This window comes from Onychostoma macrolepis, chromosome 09 (assembly GCF_012432095.1).
Source record: "Onychostoma macrolepis isolate SWU-2019 chromosome 09, ASM1243209v1, whole genome shotgun sequence".
In the NCBI taxonomy this organism is placed as follows: Eukaryota; Metazoa; Chordata; class Actinopteri; order Cypriniformes; family Cyprinidae; genus Onychostoma; species Onychostoma macrolepis.
The window spans coordinates 5,186,317-5,204,051 of record NC_081163.1 but is presented as its reverse complement, the minus strand read 5'-3'; the positions used below and the strand labels follow the sequence as shown (position 1 = coordinate 5,204,051).

At 44.3% G+C, this 17,735-nt stretch overlaps 7 pseudogenes; all 7 read right to left on the bottom strand.

Moving 5' to 3' along the window:
* Positions 1-1,331: 1,331 nt before the first annotated feature.
* On the bottom strand, positions 1,332-2,645 carry LOC131547408 (cytochrome b-like; annotated as a pseudogene).
* Positions 1,332-4,985, bottom strand: LOC131547405 (NADH-ubiquinone oxidoreductase chain 5-like; annotated as a pseudogene).
* Positions 1,332-6,823, bottom strand: LOC131547407 (NADH-ubiquinone oxidoreductase chain 4-like; annotated as a pseudogene).
* A 431-nt stretch (positions 6,824-7,254) lies between these two features.
* Positions 7,255-8,721, bottom strand: LOC131546913 (ATP synthase subunit a-like; annotated as a pseudogene).
* Positions 8,722-8,955: 234 nt separating this feature from the next.
* On the bottom strand, positions 8,956-9,663 carry LOC131546914 (cytochrome c oxidase subunit 2-like; annotated as a pseudogene).
* Positions 9,664-9,729: 66 nt separating this feature from the next.
* Positions 9,730-13,986, bottom strand: LOC131546909 (NADH-ubiquinone oxidoreductase chain 1-like; annotated as a pseudogene).
* Positions 11,999-12,700, bottom strand: LOC131547567 (NADH-ubiquinone oxidoreductase chain 2-like; annotated as a pseudogene).
* Positions 13,987-17,735: the final 3,749 nt, after the last annotated feature.

The window sequence follows — 17,735 nt, the reverse complement described above, 5'->3', positions numbered from 1 at the left end:
GGATAAATACAGTAATATTCTCTCCGCTCCTTGGAAACTGTGGGCTTAATCCACAGAGACGCTCACACATCAATGTTTCTCCCACAGGAGAAGAGTTTCTTTGACAGCGAAGGGCGTGGTTTCAAAATTAAAGGTGAATGAAGCAAGATATTTATAGTATTACAAAAGATTTATATTTCAAATAAATCTAAAACTTTCTATTCATTAAAGAACCCTTAACAAAAATCAGGATTTCCACAAAAATATGAAGCAGCACAGTCGTTTTAAAGAATGTTGGTAACCAAACATATGCGGTTCCCATTGACTTCCATTGTATTTTTTGTGCATAACCAAAACTGTTTGGTTACCAACATTCTTCAAAATATCTTCATTTATGTTCCACATACAGAATTACAACTTGTAGTAATTCAGTGTGCATCAAGCTCCGGTGGCCATGGGACTGGTCACACCATGGATTCCAGCAGCAAGATTGGTGGTCACAAGTCCAGTGTTTCTCATGCCTGAGCCTCGTCCCGTCATGGATGTCATGATGATGATGATGATGTTTTTTTAGCTTCCAGTTTTGCGAATCCACCAATGATCCATCACTCTTAAGCCTGGTGGGCACAGCGCTACCTGTCCCAGAGGTTGTTTTATTTTGTTTACGGTGCTTCCAATGATGACAGTCACCATTTTGTGCATCTGGGCCATATACACTTTCCCTGAGGCAGCGGCAACCGCTACAGAACCTCCAAATATTGTATAGTAAAAATAATAATTCCAGTAGATTCCTAGATGCCAGTATAATTAATCGAATGGGGAAATAATACAGTTATGTTCCTGAAATAGGAACCAGATGCCAGTAATAGTTCACCGTGTGCAACCCCCACAGTTGGTGTCCTTGATTCCATCATGCATGATATACCTTTATGTAAATTAGTTGGTGGTCTCTTACTACATTAAAATGTGTTAGTGGGATACTAGTTGGTTAATTCAAGGAAAGTTTTGAGGACAATTTTTTAGGGATTAATATATTACCCGGGTTAAAATAACTGATTTTGTGAGTCTTAATATAATGCTTATGTATACCTTAATTTTTAGTACTTGCTTTATGGTTAAAATAATGAGCTGGTGATAATACATACATGTATTAACACATTAATGTAAAATTAGGCATATTATGTATTAAACCATAAAGGATGCTTAATCCCCAGGAAATAGTTTAGTTTAGAATTCTGGCTTTGGGAGCCAGTGGTGGGAGTTAGAATCTCTCTTTTCTGGGCGCTAGGGAGGGATTTAACCTCCGATCTTCGGATTACAAGACCGATGCTTTAAAACTAAGCTACTAGGGCAAGCTCATTCTAGTGCTTTGTTTTCTAACCACCCTGCCAGCGGGATAAAGATTAGAAATAGTGCAAAATATAGGACGGATGCAATTTGTCCAATAATAATAAATGGGTGTTCTACTGGCATACCTCCAATTCATGTTAAGATGATTATGTCTGCTACTAGGGTTCAGAATAGGAATTGGGTGATTGGGCGAAATGTTAGTCCCCGTTGTTTTGAGGTGTGTAGGAGGGGTACTACTATTAGTACTAGGATGGAGAATAGTAGTGCAAGGACACCTCCAAGTTTATTTGGGATTGACCGTAGGATGGCGTAGGCAAATAGGAAGTATCATTCTGGCTTAATATGTGGCGGGGTAACTAAGGGGTTGGCGGGGGTAAAGTTTTCTGGGTCTCCTAGGAGGTTGGGGGAAAACAGTGCTAGCATTATTAGCGCTAGAAGTATGAGTACGAATCCGAGTAAGTCTTTGTACGTGAAGTATGGGTGGAAAGAGATTTTGTCTGCGTCTGAGTTTAGTCCAATTGGGTTATTTGATCCTGTTTCGTGGAGGAAAAGAAGGTGGAGGATAGTTGCGGCGGCAATAACAAATGGGAATAGGAAGTGGAATGCAAAGAATCGTGTTAGTGTTGCATTATCTACTGAGAATCCGCCTCAGATCCATTGAACTAATATGTCTCCTATGTATGGTACGGCGGACAGGAGGTTTGTAATGACTGTGGCACCTCAGAAGGATATTTGACCTCATGGGAGGACATAGCCGACAAAGGCTGTTATTATAACTAGTAGAAGGAGGATTACACCGATGTTTCAAGTTTCTTTGTAAAGGTAGGACCCGTAATAGAGGCCTCGGGCAATGTGTATATAAATACAGATGAAGAAGAATGATGCTCCGTTGGCGTGGATGTTTCGGATTAGTCAGCCGTAATTTACATCGCGGCAGATGTGGACTACTGATGAAAATGCGGTTGAAATGTCTGAGGTATAGTGTATGGCTAGGAATAGGCCGGTTAGGATTTGAGTAGCTAAGCATAGTCCCAGAAGGGATCCAAAGTTTCATCATATTGAGATGTTAGATGGTGCTGGTAGGTCAACTAGTGCGTCGTTGGCGATTTTAATTAGTGGGTGCGTTTTTCGTAGGCTTGCCATGGGTGGTTTTTGTAGTTGAATAACAACGGTGGTTCTTCAAATCATTGGTCTCAGTTAAAATCTGGGCAGAAATTATGACTTATTTTATGTCCTTGTTATTAATAGCTTTAGTTGTGGGCTTAGTTGCTGTTGCTTCTAACCCTACGCCTTATTTTGCTGCATTGGGCTTGGTAGTTGCGGCTGGGGTTGGGTGTGGGGTTTTGGTGGGCCATGGGGGTTCTTTCCTATCATTAGTTCTTTTCTAATTTATTTAGGAGGAATGCTCGTGGTTTTTGCCTATTCGGCAGCTTTGGCTGCTGAGCCCTTCCCGGAAGCTTGAGGCAGTCGTTCTGTGTTGGGCTATGTTTTAGTTTACTTACTGGGGGTGGCTTTGATGGCGGGGTTGTTTTGAGGGGGTTGGTATGAGGGTTCATGGGTGGTCGTAGACGGGTTAAAAGAGTTTTCTGTTCTGCGTGGCGATGTCAGTGGTGTGGCTGTGATGTATTCGTTTGGTGGGGGTATGTTAGTTATCTGTGCTTGGGTATTACTTTTAACCCTGCTTGTTGTGTTGGAGCTTACTCGTGGTTTGAGTCGTGGGACTTTGCGTGCGGTTTAAAGGAGGGCTAAGATGGTGGCTAGGGTTAGGGTTAGGAGGAAGATGGTCAGGTATGTTTTGATTATTCCCCGTGAAATATTATTTGTGGTTTTTGCCATGCTTTTTTGTGTTAGTGCTAGGCCTTTTGGTCCAATCGCTTCAAGCCATGTTTTGTCAAGTTGGGTGGCGGCTGCCTGTCCTAAGGTGAGTTTGAGTTTTGGAATAAGTCGGTGTACAGTTATGGGGAAGAATCCTAGTATATTTGAGAAGTGGTGTGTGGGAATTGTTGGGGTAATTTTCATTTGTTTGCTTGTCATGTTGGTCAGTTCTATGGCTGTTAGTAGGCCTGCGATTGTTACGATGAGGGCTACTATTTTTAGGGCGGTTGGTATTGTTATGACTGGTGTTTTTACTGGTAGAAGGTTTTGGGTAATAATAAGTCCTGCAATGATACTTCCTCAGGCAAGTCGTTTAAGGGGGTTGATTACTAGTGGGTTATTTTCGTTAACTGGGCAAAGGGGAAGAAATCGTGGGGCCCCTATGATTACGAAGTATACCAGACGGAAGCTATATACTGCGGTGAATGATGTGGCAATTAGTGTTAGGGTTAGGGCTCAGGCGTTAAGGTAAGAGGTACTTAGGGCTTCAATGATTGCGTCTTTTGAGAAGAATCCTGCTAGGAAGGGGGTTCCTGTGAGGGCCAGGCTGCCGATTGTAAAGTAAGTAGAGGTGGCGGGCATAGTATTAAGTAGGCCCCCTATTTTTCGGATGTCTTGTTCGTCGTTTAGGCTGTGAATAATTGATCCTGAGCACAGGAATAATATGGCTTTGAAGAAGGCGTGGGTACAGATGTGTAGGAATGCTAGTTGGGGTTGGTTTAGTCCGATTGCGACCATCATTAGGCCTAGTTGGCTTGATGTTGAAAAAGCTACAATTTTCTTGATGTCGTTTTGGGTGAGGGCGCATGTGGCTGCGAATAGTGAGGTTAATGCTCCAAGGCATAGACAAATTGTCAGGGCTAGTTGATTGTTTTCTATGAGGGGGTGGAATCGGATCAGAAGGAACACTCCTGCAACGACTATGGTGCTGGAGTGTAGTAGGGCAGACACTGGGGTAGGGCCCTCTATGGCGGCTGGGAGTCAGGGATGGAGGCCGAACTGGGCAGATTTTCCTGTTGCTGCCAGGATTAGGCCGATTAGGGGAAGTGTTATATTAAAATCTTTTGATAGTGTTAGGATTTGTTGGATTTCTCAGGAGTTAATGTTTATTGCAAGTCAAGCTATGGTTATAATTAATCCGATGTCTCCTACTCGGTTGTAGATAACGGCTTGGAGGGCTGCTGTATTAGCATCTGCTCGTCCGTATCATCATCCGATGAGCAGGAATGATATGATTCCACTCCTTCTCAACCAATAAATAGTTGGAAGATGTTGTTAGCTGAGACTAAAATAATTATGGCTACTAGAAATACGAGTAAGTACTTAAAGAATCGGTTGATGTTGGGGTCGGAGTGTATATACCATAGTGAGAATTCAAGGATCGATCAGGTGACATATAAGGCGATTGGGATAAAGATTAGGGAGTAATGGTCGAATTTAAAGCTGATATTTACGTCAAATGTTTGGGTGTTTATTCATTGTCAGTTTGTTACGATGCTTTCTGTTCCTTGGGCTAAGAAAATTATAAGTGGTAGGAGACTGATGAAGAATGCGGAGCTGATGGCAGTTTTAGTGGTTTCTGCCATGTTGGAGTTTAGTTGGTTTGGGTTGAGTGTGGTAAGTAGGGGGTGAAGTAGGATGAGAAATGTTAGGAGGAGGGACGTGTGTATGATTAGTGTCATAGCTTCCACTTGGATTTGCACCAAGAGTTTTTGGTTCCTAAGACCAACGGATGAGCTGTTATCCTTTGGAAGCGCAAGGAAGCCAGGGATTTTAACCATGGAGCGTAAGAATTAGCAGTGCTTACTAATTTCTGTTCTTCCTTGGTGAGTAAGGGGATTTTAACACCTATCTTTAGAATCACAATCTAATATTTTAGTTAAACTATACTTACAATAACACCATCCTCATATAAGTTCTGGCTTTGTTACTAGTAGGATAATGGGGATTAAGTGTAGGGTAATTAGTAGGTGTTCTCGGGTATGAAATGGTTGGAGTCCTGTGATGTGGTTCGGTGTTGGGCCTCGTTGTGATATAAGAAATATATAGAGGGAGTAGCTGGCTGTAATTAGTGTCCCTAGTCCGGTGAGCAGAATTGTTCAGGGTGATCAGCTGAATAGTGTTGTGATAATTATCAGTTCTCCTATTAGGTTTGGTAGTGGTGGTAGTGCTAGGTTAGCCAGATTGGCGGTAAATCATCAGACTGCTGTTAATGGAAAGATCACTTGTAGTCCGCGGGCAAGGACTATTGTTCGGCTATGGGTTCGTTCGTATGTTGTGTTGGCTAGACAGAATAGTGCTGAGGATGCTAGTCCATGGGCGATTATGAGAATAATTGCTCCTGAAAAGCCTCATGGAGTCTGAATCAGGATCCCTCCTGCTACTAGTCCCATATGACCTACGGATGAGTAGGCGATTAGTGATTTTAGATCTGTTTGTCGTAGGCAGATTGATCCGGTTATAATAATGCCTCAGAGGGCTAGAATAATAAATGGGTAGGCTAGCTCTTTTGACAGGGGGTCTAATATTACTATTATGCGTATCATTCCATATCCGCCAAGCTTAAGTAGAACTGCTGCTAGCACTATAGACCCCGCTACGGGGGCTTCTACATGTGCTTTTGGTAGTCATAGGTGGACTCCGTAAAGTGGTATTTTAACTAAAAATGCGATTAGGCAGCCGGCTCATCAAATTGTGTGTCCTCAGGGGTTAAGTTGTAGGGGTTGTGAGTATTGAAGTACTAGTATTGATAGGGTGCCGGCGGATTGTTGAAGAAGGAGCAGGGCAACTAGGAGTGGGAGTGATCCTGCCAGGGTGTAGAATAGAAAATAAGCCCCTGCGTTAAGTCGTTCAGTTTGATTTCCTCATCGGGTAATAATGATGAGGGTTGGAATAAGTGTGGCTTCAAATATAATGTAGAATATGATAATTTCTGTAGCGCCAAATGCTATAATTAAAAAAGTTTGTAGTGAGGTGAGGAGTATAATGTAAGTGCGTTGTCGGCTGATTGGTCCTGGGTTAATGTGGTTTTGGCTGGCCAAGATTATAAGGGGAAGCAGCCAGCATGTTAGAACCAGGAGGGGGGTTGATAAGGGTCTGTGGCTAAGTATGTGTTGGCGGAGGTTCATCCAGTTTCGGATGTTCATTTTAATCAGGTTAGGCTAGTGAGTGCAATTAGGAGGCTATGTGCTGTTGTGGTTGTCCATAGTCATTTAGGGGAAGTTAGTCAAATTGTTGGGAATAGCATAATTGTGGGGATTAGTACTTTTAGCATTGTAGAAGGTTGAGGCTTTGTAGTCGGTTAGTGCCGTGAGTACGGACTGTGGCAACTAGTAGTGCCAGGCCGGTGCTTGCTTCACAGGCGGAAAAGGCCAGGAGTAGCATAGGGGCTGTTGAGAATCCTGTAGATTCAAATTGTAGTGCTCATAGGGCTAGTGCAATAAATAGGGATAGCATTATTCCTTCTAAGCATAGGAGTGCTGATAGTAAATGGGTTCGGTGAAATGCCAGTCCTATTAGACCTAGGATAAATGCTGAGCTAAAGCTAAAATGTGTGGGTGTCATAAGGGGGTCGTGGAATTAAACCACGATTTTCTGAGCCGAAATCAGAGGTCTTGCTTTGGACTAACTCCTATTCTGCTCACTCTAAGCCGCCTTGAGTTCATTCATAAATTAATCCTAGGGTTAGTAGAATTAGGACTGTGGTGGCTCAGAAGAGTGTTCCTGTTGGGTTGTGGAGCTGGTCCCCAGGGTAGGGGAGGAGAAGGGCAATTTCTAGGTCAAAAAGAAGAAATAGAATTGCTACCAGGAAAAAGCGCAAGGAGAATGGTAGTCGGGCGGATCCTAGTGGGTCAAATCCGCATTCATACGGTGATAGTTTTTCTGCGTCAGGGTTTATTTGTGGCAGTCAAAAAGAGACAACTGCTAGAATTAAGGAGAGGGCTATTGTAATAACTAAGATGGTTATAATCAGGTTCATTATCTTTCCCTGGGGTTTAACCAGGACTGTGTGATTGGAAGTCACTTGTACTAACTTTGATACTAGAAAGATTATGAGCCTCATCAGTAGATAGATACGTAGAGGAATAGTCATACTACGTCAACAAAGTGTCAGTATCAGGCAGCGGCTTCAAAACCAAAGTGGTGTTCAGATGTGAAGTGATACTGGGTTTGGCGCAGGAAGCATACTGCTAGGAAGGTTGATCCGATAATAACGTGTAGTCCATGGAATCCTGTAGCCACGAAGAATGTTGAGCCGTAGACTCCGTCTGCGATTGTAAATGGTGCTTCGTAGTATTCTATGGCTTGGAGTGCGGTGAAATAAAGTCCCAGTAGGATGGTTAGTGCTAAAGATTGAATGGCTTGCTTTCGTTTTCCTTCCATGATGCTGTGGTGGGCTCATGTTACTGTAACCCCTGATGCTAGTAGCACGGCTGTGTTGAGGAGTGGTACTTCAAAGGGGTCTAGCGGAACAATTCCTGTGGGGGTCAGCATCCTCCCAGCTCAGGTGTCGGTGCTAGGCTTGAGTGGTAGAAAGCTCAGAAGAATCCCAGGAAAAAGAACACTTCGGAGGTGATAAATAGAATTATCCCGTATCGTAGCCCCTTTTGTACTGGGGTGTGTGGTGGCCTTGGAAAGTCCCTTCTCGGATAATGTCCCGTCATCACTGATATATGGTTAGAAGTAGGAGAATTATTCCTAAAGTTATTAGCGTCGTTGAGTGGAAATGAAATCAGATTGCTAAGCCTGATGTTATCAGTAAGGCAGCAATAGCTCCGGTTAGTGGTCATGGGCTTGGGTCAACTATATGATAGGCATGTGCTTGGTGGGCCATTAGGTGTTTTCTTGTAGGTAGAGGCTTAAGAGAAGTACAAATACATAGGCTTGGATTATTGCAACTGCTACTTCTAGTAGGGTGAGCAGGAAAAGTACGGCGGCAGTTAGAATTGCTACTGTCGGTATTATTGGTAGAAGAACAAATACAGCGGTGGCGATGAGTTGGATTAGTAGGTGGCCTGCGGTTAGGTTGGCTGTAAGTCGAACCCCTAGGGCTAATGGTCGAATAAATAGGCTAATTGTTTCGATGATAATTAGTACTGGGATCAGTGGAATAGGTGTTCCTTCCGGAAGTAGGTGTCCTAGGGCGACTGTTGGTTGATTTCGCATTCCAATAATTACTGTGGCAAGTCATAGTGGCACAGCGAATCCCATGTTAAGTGATAGTTGTGTTGTGGGTGTAAAAGTATAGGGTAGTAGGCCTAGCATATTAATTGTAATTAAGAAGATTATTAGTGAAGTTAGAAGTAATGCTCATTTATGTCCTTGTACACTTAGTGGTATTATTAGTTGATTTGTGGAGCGGTTGATAAATCATTCTTGGGCCGTAATAAGCCGGTTGTTAATTCATCGAGATGATGGGGTTGGGTAAAGTACTCAGGGGAGGGCAATTGCGATGGCAATTAGTGGGATTCCCAGGTAGGATGGGCTTGCAAATTGATCGAAGAAGCTTACTATCATGGTCAGTCTCAGTATTCAGTTTTGTGTTTTTCAGCACTTATTGGGGTTGGCTCGTTTGGTGTGGTGTGATTTAGAATTTTGGTTGGAATAATGGTTAAGAAGATTAATCAGGAGAATATTAAGATTATAAATCAAGGGCCGGGGTTTAATTGTGGCATTTCACTAAGGGTGGTTCGAGTCACCAATCTTTGGCTTAAAAGGCCAATGCTTTGTCCAATATTTAGCTTCTTAGCGAGGCGAAGTCTAGTTGATTTGCGGATCAAGTTTCGAAGTGTGGTAGTGGTACTGCTTCAATTACAATTGGTATAAAGCTGTGGTTGGCCCCGCAAATTTCTGAGCATTGTCCGTAGTATACCCCTGGGCGTGAGGCGAGGAGGGCGGTTTGGTTAAGTCGTCCTGGGACTGCATCCATTTTTACGCCCATGGATGGAACAGCTCAAGAGTGCAGTACGTCTTCGGCAGACACCAGGATGCGAATTGGGGATTCTACTGGGATAACTACTCGGTGATCTGTTTCTAAGAGTCGGAATTGTCCAGGGGTGAGGTCTTGGGTTGGTACTATATAAGCATCAAAGTTTAGGTTTTCATAATCTGTGTATTCATAGCTTCAGTATCATTGATGTCCTATTGCTTTAATTGTTAAGTGGGGTCGTTGATTTCGTCTATAAGATATAGGATGCGTAGGGAGGGTAGGGCGATCATTACTAGAATCACGGCGGGTAAAATGGTTCATACAATTTCGATCTCTTGAGAGTCTAAGATAAACTTATTAGTGAGTTTAGTAGATACTATTGCAACAATAATGTATAATACTAGGGCGCTAATTAAGAATACAATTATTAATGCGTGATCGTGGAAGTGAAGAAGTTCTTCTATGACTGGTGATGCTGCGTCTTGGAATCCTAGTTGTGTTGGATGTGCCATTAAGCCTTGGGCTATAAGACATGCGGGGATTTAGCCCACAATTCCACCTTGACAAGGTGGTGTAATTTACATTTTACTAATGTCTTTAGAAGGAAGTGACAGAGTGGTTATGTGGCTGGCTTGAAACCAGCATATGGGGGTTCAATTCCTCCCTTTCTCGTTAGTTTGATTGAACTTGAACAAATGCTGGTTCTTCGTATGTGTGGTAGGGAGGGGGGCAGCCGTGAAGTCACTCTACGTTTGTTGTTGTTAGCTCTACAGATAGTACTTCCCGTTTGGCGGTGAAGGCTTCTCATAAGATAAATAGGAATATAATTACTGCTACTAGTGAAATTAGTGACCCAATAGATGAAATTGTGTTTCATAAGGCATAGGCGTCTGGGTAGTCAGAATATCGTCGTGGCATGCCCGCTAGGCCTAGGAAGTGTTGTGGGAAAAATGTGAGATTAACCCCAATGAATATAACTGTGAAGTGGATTTTTGTTCAGGTGCTGTGAAGGGTATATCCGGTTAGTAGGGGGAATCAATGTACGAAGGCTGCTATAATAGCAAATACGGCACCTATTGATAGTACGTAGTGGAAGTGTGCGACTACATAGTAAGTATCATGTAGGACAATATCAAGTGATGAGTTAGACAATACAATTCCTGTGAGCCCGCCTACTGTAAACAGGAAAATAAATCCCAGGGCCCATAGTATAGGTGTTTCTCATTTAATTGACCCTCCGTGGAGTGTGGCCAGTCAGCTAAACACTTTTACACCTGTTGGGATTGCAATGATTATTGTTGCAGATGTAAAGTATGCGCGAGTATCAACGTCTATTCCAACAGTAAACATGTGGTGGGCCCATACGATAAATCCTAGAAGGCCGATGGCTATTATGGCTCAAACCATTCCTATATAGCCAAATGGTTCTTTTTTACCTGAATAATAGGCTACAACATGGGAGATAATTCCAAACCCTGGGAGGATGAGGATGTAGACTTCTGGGTGACCGAAGAATCAGAATAGATGTTGATAAAGGATTGGATCCCCCCCTCCTGCCGGGTCAAAGAATGTGGTGTTGAGGTTTCGATCTGTTAGGAGTATCGTGATTCCGGCAGCTAAGACAGGTAGTGATAGGAGAAGAAGAACAGCGGTTACAAGCACGGATCAGACGAATAAAGGTGTTTGATATTGAGAGATGGCGGGGGGTTTCATATTAATAATTGTGGTGATGAAATTGATTGCCCCTAGGATTGATGATACACCTGCTAAGTGGAGTGAAAAGATCGTTAGGTCTACGGATGCTCCTGCGTGGGCTAGGTTTCCTGCAAGGGGCGGGTAGACTGTTCACCCTGTCCCGGCTCCCGCTTCAACACCGGAAGAGGCTAGAAGTAGCAGGAATGATGGGGGTAATAGTCAGAAGCTTATGTTATTTATTCGTGGGAATGCCATGTCGGGGGCCCCAATTATTAATGGCACGAGTCAGTTTCCAAATCCTCCGATGAGGATGGGCATTACTATAAAGAAGATTATAACAAAAGCGTGAGCAGTTACGATAACATTATAGATTTGGTCATCACCCAGAAGCGACCCGGGTTGACTTAGTTCAGCCCGAATTAGGAGGCTTAGGGCAGTTCCCACTATTCCGGCTCAGGCACCAAATACAAGATAGAGGGTACCAATGTCTTTGTGGTTAGTAGAGAAGAATCAGCGCGTGATTGCCACAGGTAGGGTGGCCGAGTGCTTAGGCGGTGGGTTGTAGCCCCGAAGACAGAGGTTTGAGTCCTCTCCCTACCAGCCCCGTGGTGTAGAGCACATCGAATTGCAAATTCGAAGACGCAGATTAATACTCTGCCGGGGCTTTTTCCCGCCTTGCTGAGCTAGGCGGCGGGAAAAAGTAGATGGATGCTCGCTGGCTTGGGCGCTTAGCTGTTAACTAAGAGTTTGTAGGATCGAGGCCTTCCCATCTAGTAAGGCCTTAGCTTAATTAAAGCGTCTGATTTGCAATTAGGAGATGTAAGTTAATCCCTTGTAGGTCTTAGTCAGGGACTAGAAGATTTTCACTTCTACTTAGAGCTTTGAAGGCTTTTGGTCTAATATTATCCTAAGTCCCTAGGTGGTTAGTATTAGGATGGCTGGGGTCATAGGCAGCAGTCCTAGGGTGGCCGTGATAAATAGGGCGAGTGGTAGGGAGGTCTGAGTTGTTTGGGTTCGTCAAGGGGTAGTTGAGTTGGTTGTGTTGGGGGAGACGGTTAGTGTCATTGCGTAACACAGTCGTAGGTAGAAGTACAGGCTAATTAGTGCGGCTAGAGCTATTGTTGTGGCGATAATGGGTAGGTTTTGTTTTGTTAGTTCTTGAAGAATTATTCATTTTGGTATAAATCCTGTAAGTGGTGGAAGACCGCCTAGTGATAGTAAGACCAGGGCGGTTGTTGATGCGAGTACAGGGTTTTTTGATCAAGTTGTTGCGAGTGTGTTAATTTTGGTTGTTAGTGATATTTTTAGGGCTAGGAATGTTGCTGAGGTTATGATGATATATATTCCTAGTGCGAGTAGGGTAAGTTGTGGACTGTACTGGATTACGATAATTATTCATCCTATATGGGCGATTGAGGAGTAAGCTAAGATTTTTCGTAGCTGGGTTTGATTTAGTCCCCCTCATCCTCCAACTAGTGTTGATGTAACACCCAGCAGTGTTAGTAGAAGCGGGTCAACGTTATGTGCTGTTTGGATAATTAGTGCAAATGGGGCTAGTTTTTGTCAGGTGGATAAGATTAGGCCTGTTAAGAGGTCTAGTCCTTGTAGGACTTCTGGCATTCAGAAGTGTACTGGTGCGAGTCCAATTTTAAGTGCTAAAGCGGCTACAAATATTGTGCTGGCGAGGGGGTTTGATAGGTTGCTGATGCTTCATTCTCCTGTTATTCAGGCATTTGTTGTGCTTGCGAACAGGATCATTGCTGCTGCGGTGGCTTGGGTTAAGAAGTATTTAGTGGTTGCTTCTACTGCACGGGGGTGGTGGTGCTGTGCTATTAGTGGGGCGATTGCTAGTGTATTAATTTCTAGGCCCATTCAGGCTAAAAGTCAGTGGGAGCTGGCAAAGGTTAGGGTAGTTCCTAATCCCAGGCTGGATAGTAGGATTGCAAGTACGTATGGGTTCATTGGCGGAGGAGGGACTTTAACCGTCATGTTCGGGGTATGGGCCCGAAAGCTTTATTAGCTGACTACGCCTAGTAGAAAGTGGTGTAAAGGAAGCACCAAGAGTTTTGATCTCTTGAGCATGGGTTCGATTCCCTTCTTTCTAGGAACTGAGGGGATTTTAACCCCTGTAATTCACTCTATCAAAGTGGTCCTTAGGTGCTCGGGCACAGTTCCACTAAAAATTATAGTTGGGGGGGGAGTCCTGCTAGGGCAATTGGCAGGGCGGCATGTCATAGAACGAAGGCAAGTGTGAGGGGGAGAAAGTTTTTTCATACGAGGTGTATTAGCTGGTCGTATCGGAATCGTGGGTATGAGGCTCGTACTCATAGAAACATGGTGGATAGTAGTGCAGCTTTAGTTATAAGATTAATTGTTATGAGCTCAGGGATGCTGGGGGTGTGTGAGGCTCCTAGAAATAGTACAGCTGAGAGGGTATTTATTAAAAGGATGTTAGCGTATTCGGCCAGGAAGAAGAGTGCGAAGGGTCCTCCTGCATATTCTACGTTGAAACCGGACACTAGTTCTGATTCTCCTTCTGTAAGGTCGAATGGTGCTCGGTTTGTCTCGGCTAATGTTGAGATATATCATATTGCGGCTAGGGGTCAGGCAGGGATAAGCAATCAAATGCTTTCTTGGGTGGTGTTAAATGTTTGTAGGGTGTATCCTCCCGAGAAAATAATTACTGAGAGGAGGATTAGTCCTAGACTCACTTCATAGGAGATTGTTTGGGCCACGGCTCGTAGGGCACCGATCAGTGCGTATTTTGAATTTGATGCTCATCCTGACCCTAGGATTGAGTATACAGCGAGGCTTGATAGGGCTAGAATAAATAGGATTCCCAGGTTAAGGTCAACTATTGGGTGGGGTATGGGAATTGGTGCTCATAGGACTATGGCCAGGGTTAGCGCGAGCATTGGGGCGGCTAAAAATAGAAATGGGGATGATGTGGATGGGCGGACGGGCTCTTTGGTAAATAGCTTCACTCCGTCAACAATGGGTTGTAGAAGCCCATAAGGTCCTACTACATTTGGTCCTTTTCGTAATTGCATGTATCCTAATACCTTCCGTTCAATTAGGGTTAAGAAAGCTACTGCTAGGAGGACTGGTACGATGTAGGCTAGGGGGTTGATGAGGTGGGTGATTAGGGTGTTTAGCATAACTGGGAAGAGGATTTGAACCTCTGGTTAAAAGGGCTTAGGCCTTTCGCAATTTACCATGCTCTGCCACCCCAGTATGTCCTTATTTTGGCTGGTTGGGGTTTTGGCCCTCCCTTTACTTTATTTATTTGTTTGCATAAATTAGGGGTGGGGCGTACCTGAAGTATGGGCCCCCCTTTTCCGATCCTTTCGTACTGGGAAAAGTAGCGTTACAGATAGAAACTGACCTGGATTGCTCCGGTCTGAACTCAGATCACGTAGGACTTTAATCGTTGAACAAACGAACCCTTAATAGCGGCTGCACCATTAGGATGTCCTGATCCAACATCGAGGTCGTAAACCCTCTCGTCGATATGGACTCTGGGAGAGGATTGCGCTGTTATCCCTAGGGTAACTTGGTTCGTTGATCGGCTTTGTTGCCGGATCATGTTTGGTCAGATGTTCTGTGGCTTAGAGATGTCTCTCTTAGTTTTAGGAGGTTTTCCCAATCCACTTGGAGGCTTATTTCTCCTCCGTGGTCGCCCCAACCGAAGGTAAAATATCATATTCCACAAAGTTTATGTTCTTTATTAAGTTGCTTGACGTGGGTTGAGTTTTGTACCTTAAGCTCCAAAGGGTCTTCTCGTCTTGTATTATTATACCCGCTTCTGCACGGGTAAATCAATTTCACTGACTTGAGAGGGGAGACAGTTAAGCCCTCGTTTGGCCGTTCATACAGGTCTCTATTTAAAAGACAAGTGATTGCGCTACCTTTGCACGGTCAGGATACCGCGGCCGTTAAACTTGTGGTCACTGGGCAGGCTGGACCTCCTATACTCGGTTGTGTTGCAGGAGGCGATGTTTTTGGTAAACAGGCGAGGCTTATGTTTGCCGAGTTCCTTCCCTTTCTTTTAGTCTTTCCTTTAATGCACTCCAGTGTGGGGGTAACGATGGGTAGGTGTGGGTTTTTCTTGGTTTTTTTGTAGTTCACATTGCTCTCTGGGGTTGAGTTCGTTAGTTGCCAATGGTTAGTCCGGTTTGGCTTACACTTGTGCTTGGAGAAGGGCGGGCCTTCTTGTTACTCATTTTAGCATAGTCTCTTCCATGTGGGCATGGGTTGGCCTAATAGTATTTAGGGGAGTAAGATTTCTTATTGGTATAATAAACTTCTTTCTGTCTGAGCTTTAACGCTTTCTGTTTAGGTGGCTGCTTTTAGGCCCACTAGAACAGTATGTTTTATGTATTATGATCTTTATCCTCCTGGAAAGGTTGTGTCCTTTGTTAAAGGGGCTGTACCCCCTTTAACTAACTCTCGTGTATTTCTCTTGGTATCTTGTTTGTGTTTTGATTTGGGGAGCACGAGGCTGAACTTCTATTCATCTCTTAGGCAACCAGCTATCACCAGGTTCGGTAGGTCTGTCACTTCTACCCGGAGCTCTTCCCACTCTTTTGCCACAGAGACGGGTTGGCCCTTAATAGGCTGTCTCGGGGTAGCTCACCTGGTTTCGGGGTTTCAAACTAAAGGTCTCTTTGCTTGGGTGTACTGGCTAAATCATGATGCAAAAGGTACAAGATTTAATCTTTGCTTTTTTGTGCTTATATGGGTTGTTTCATTTCTCTTTCAGCTTTCCCTTGCGGTACTGTTTCTATTGCTTTGGTGGGACCTTTTCTGTCTCCCATACTCAGGTAAAAGAATGGTTTAGTTTTTGGTGTTAGGTTTGTTGCTTATTAATATTGTTCAGTTATTGGGCTGATTAAGCTAGCTGTTTGGCTCAGGGCGACCCGATTTGCATGGGTGTCTTCTCGGTGTAAGTGAGATGCTTAACTGACTCAGCCACGTCCTGGGTTTGATCCAAGTGCACCTTCCGGTACACTTACCATGTTACGACTTGCCTCCCCTTGTTGGTGTTATTGTATTAGGTATTCTTGGTGTGTTTTGACGGGGAGGGTGACGGGCGGTGTGTACGCGTCTCAGAGCCGGGTTCAAAAGGACGCTCTGTTTCCTTTTTACTACTAAATCCTCCTTCAAGCACTAGTTTTCATGGTGCGCGTTCGTAATATTCTGTAATAGAAAATGTAGCCCATTTCTTCCCACTTCGTGCGCTACACCTCGACCTGACGTTCTGGGCTGTGCCCATTTTGCTTACTTTTATCCCTTCACAGGGTAAGCTGACGACGGCGGTATATAGGCTGGGATGGCTAGAAGTGGTGAGGTTAAACGAGGGTTATCGGTTCTAGAACAGGCTCCTCTAGGGGGGTCTGAGACACCGTCAGGTCCTTTGGGTTTTAAGCTGTTGCTCGTAGTACCCTGGCGGACATCTATTGTAGGTGGATGTCTTGGTTTATGGCTGAGCATAGTGGGGTATCTAATCCCAGTTTGTTTCTCAGCTTTCGTGGAGTCAGGTGGGTTATTAAAGCTACTTTCGTTTATAGGGCCTCGGACACCCGGAAGCGTATGACGGCCAAGGGGCCATTTGGCTTTAAAAAATTGTTTATCCTTAACCACCCTTTACGCCGTTGTAATATCAACTAGGGCCTCTCGTCTAACCGCGGTGGCTGGCACGAGTTTTACCGGCCCTGTTAACACTAACTAAGTCAAGTTTTCACTTATGGCTTAATGTTTATCACTGCTGAACTCCCTTGGGGGTGTGGCTTGGCTAGGCGTCTTGGGCTGATGTTTGTGCCTGATGCCCGCTCCTCGTCCCCGGGTGGGGGGGATTGAGGGCATATTCACTGGGCTGCGGAGACTTGCATGTGTAATTTGTGTTACAGCTGATAGTAAGGTCGGGACCATGCCTTTGTGCATGCGGAGTTTTTTAGGACCCATCTTGGCATCTTCAGTGCCATGCTTTATATTAAGCTACGCTAGCTTGGTTAATATATTAGAATATTTAGTGTCGGGTTGTTTTTCATAAATTTTTTGTGAGGTTTTTGGGTAATTGGTGGGAGGCGAAAAATAAAAAAATTGATGCATATATATATATATATATATATATATATATATAATGGGATGCCAATTTATACTTCAACTCGTTGGCTCAGTGCGTTCTTGAGTCTTTCTTGGTTTCGGGGTTTGACAAGAATAACAGGATTTGTTGAGCGTAGGGGGGTAGGGGGGTTTGTCGCGCAAAAACCAAAGGGGGCACTATGTAAGGATAAGTTGAACAAGAGATGAATATGTTATGCACTTGATTAAATAATGTGTAATTCTTAAGTTATGTCTTATAATAATTAATATTTATTACGGCATTCAAGAAAAATGTTCAACCTTAAATTAACATTTGAGCCTGCACTCTGAGATGCCAGATGAAAGGAAACCAAAAAAAAAATACGTTATGCATATAAAAGAACGCCCGGCATGGTGGGTAACGAGACATATGTACTACACCATCCAAGATCCCCCCCCAAATACGCAATAGAGATCTGGCGGTAGCTGGTTCGAGGAGTAGCCTGGATGACAGGCCGGGGAAGCCTACGAGCTCTAAGGGAGCGGTTTGGCATGCATGGGTAGGCCCCACCGGCCGCTGGTGTGAACTGCGTGGTTTGGGGCAACCGGTTAGGGAGGGCTCGAACCGAAGCTCAACGGTGTGCTCATCGCGTTGGGACGGGTGAACCCTGCCCGCCGATAGAGGAGCAACGTTAAGGCCCTGGCCAGGAGGACCCGAGTTGCCTGCAGTGGGATAGATCACGGAGTCGGCGTACGAGCCCTACTGGCCGTCAGCCCCTGCTGATCAGAGGACAGAGGGCGGAGACTTGCCAAGAGAACCCAT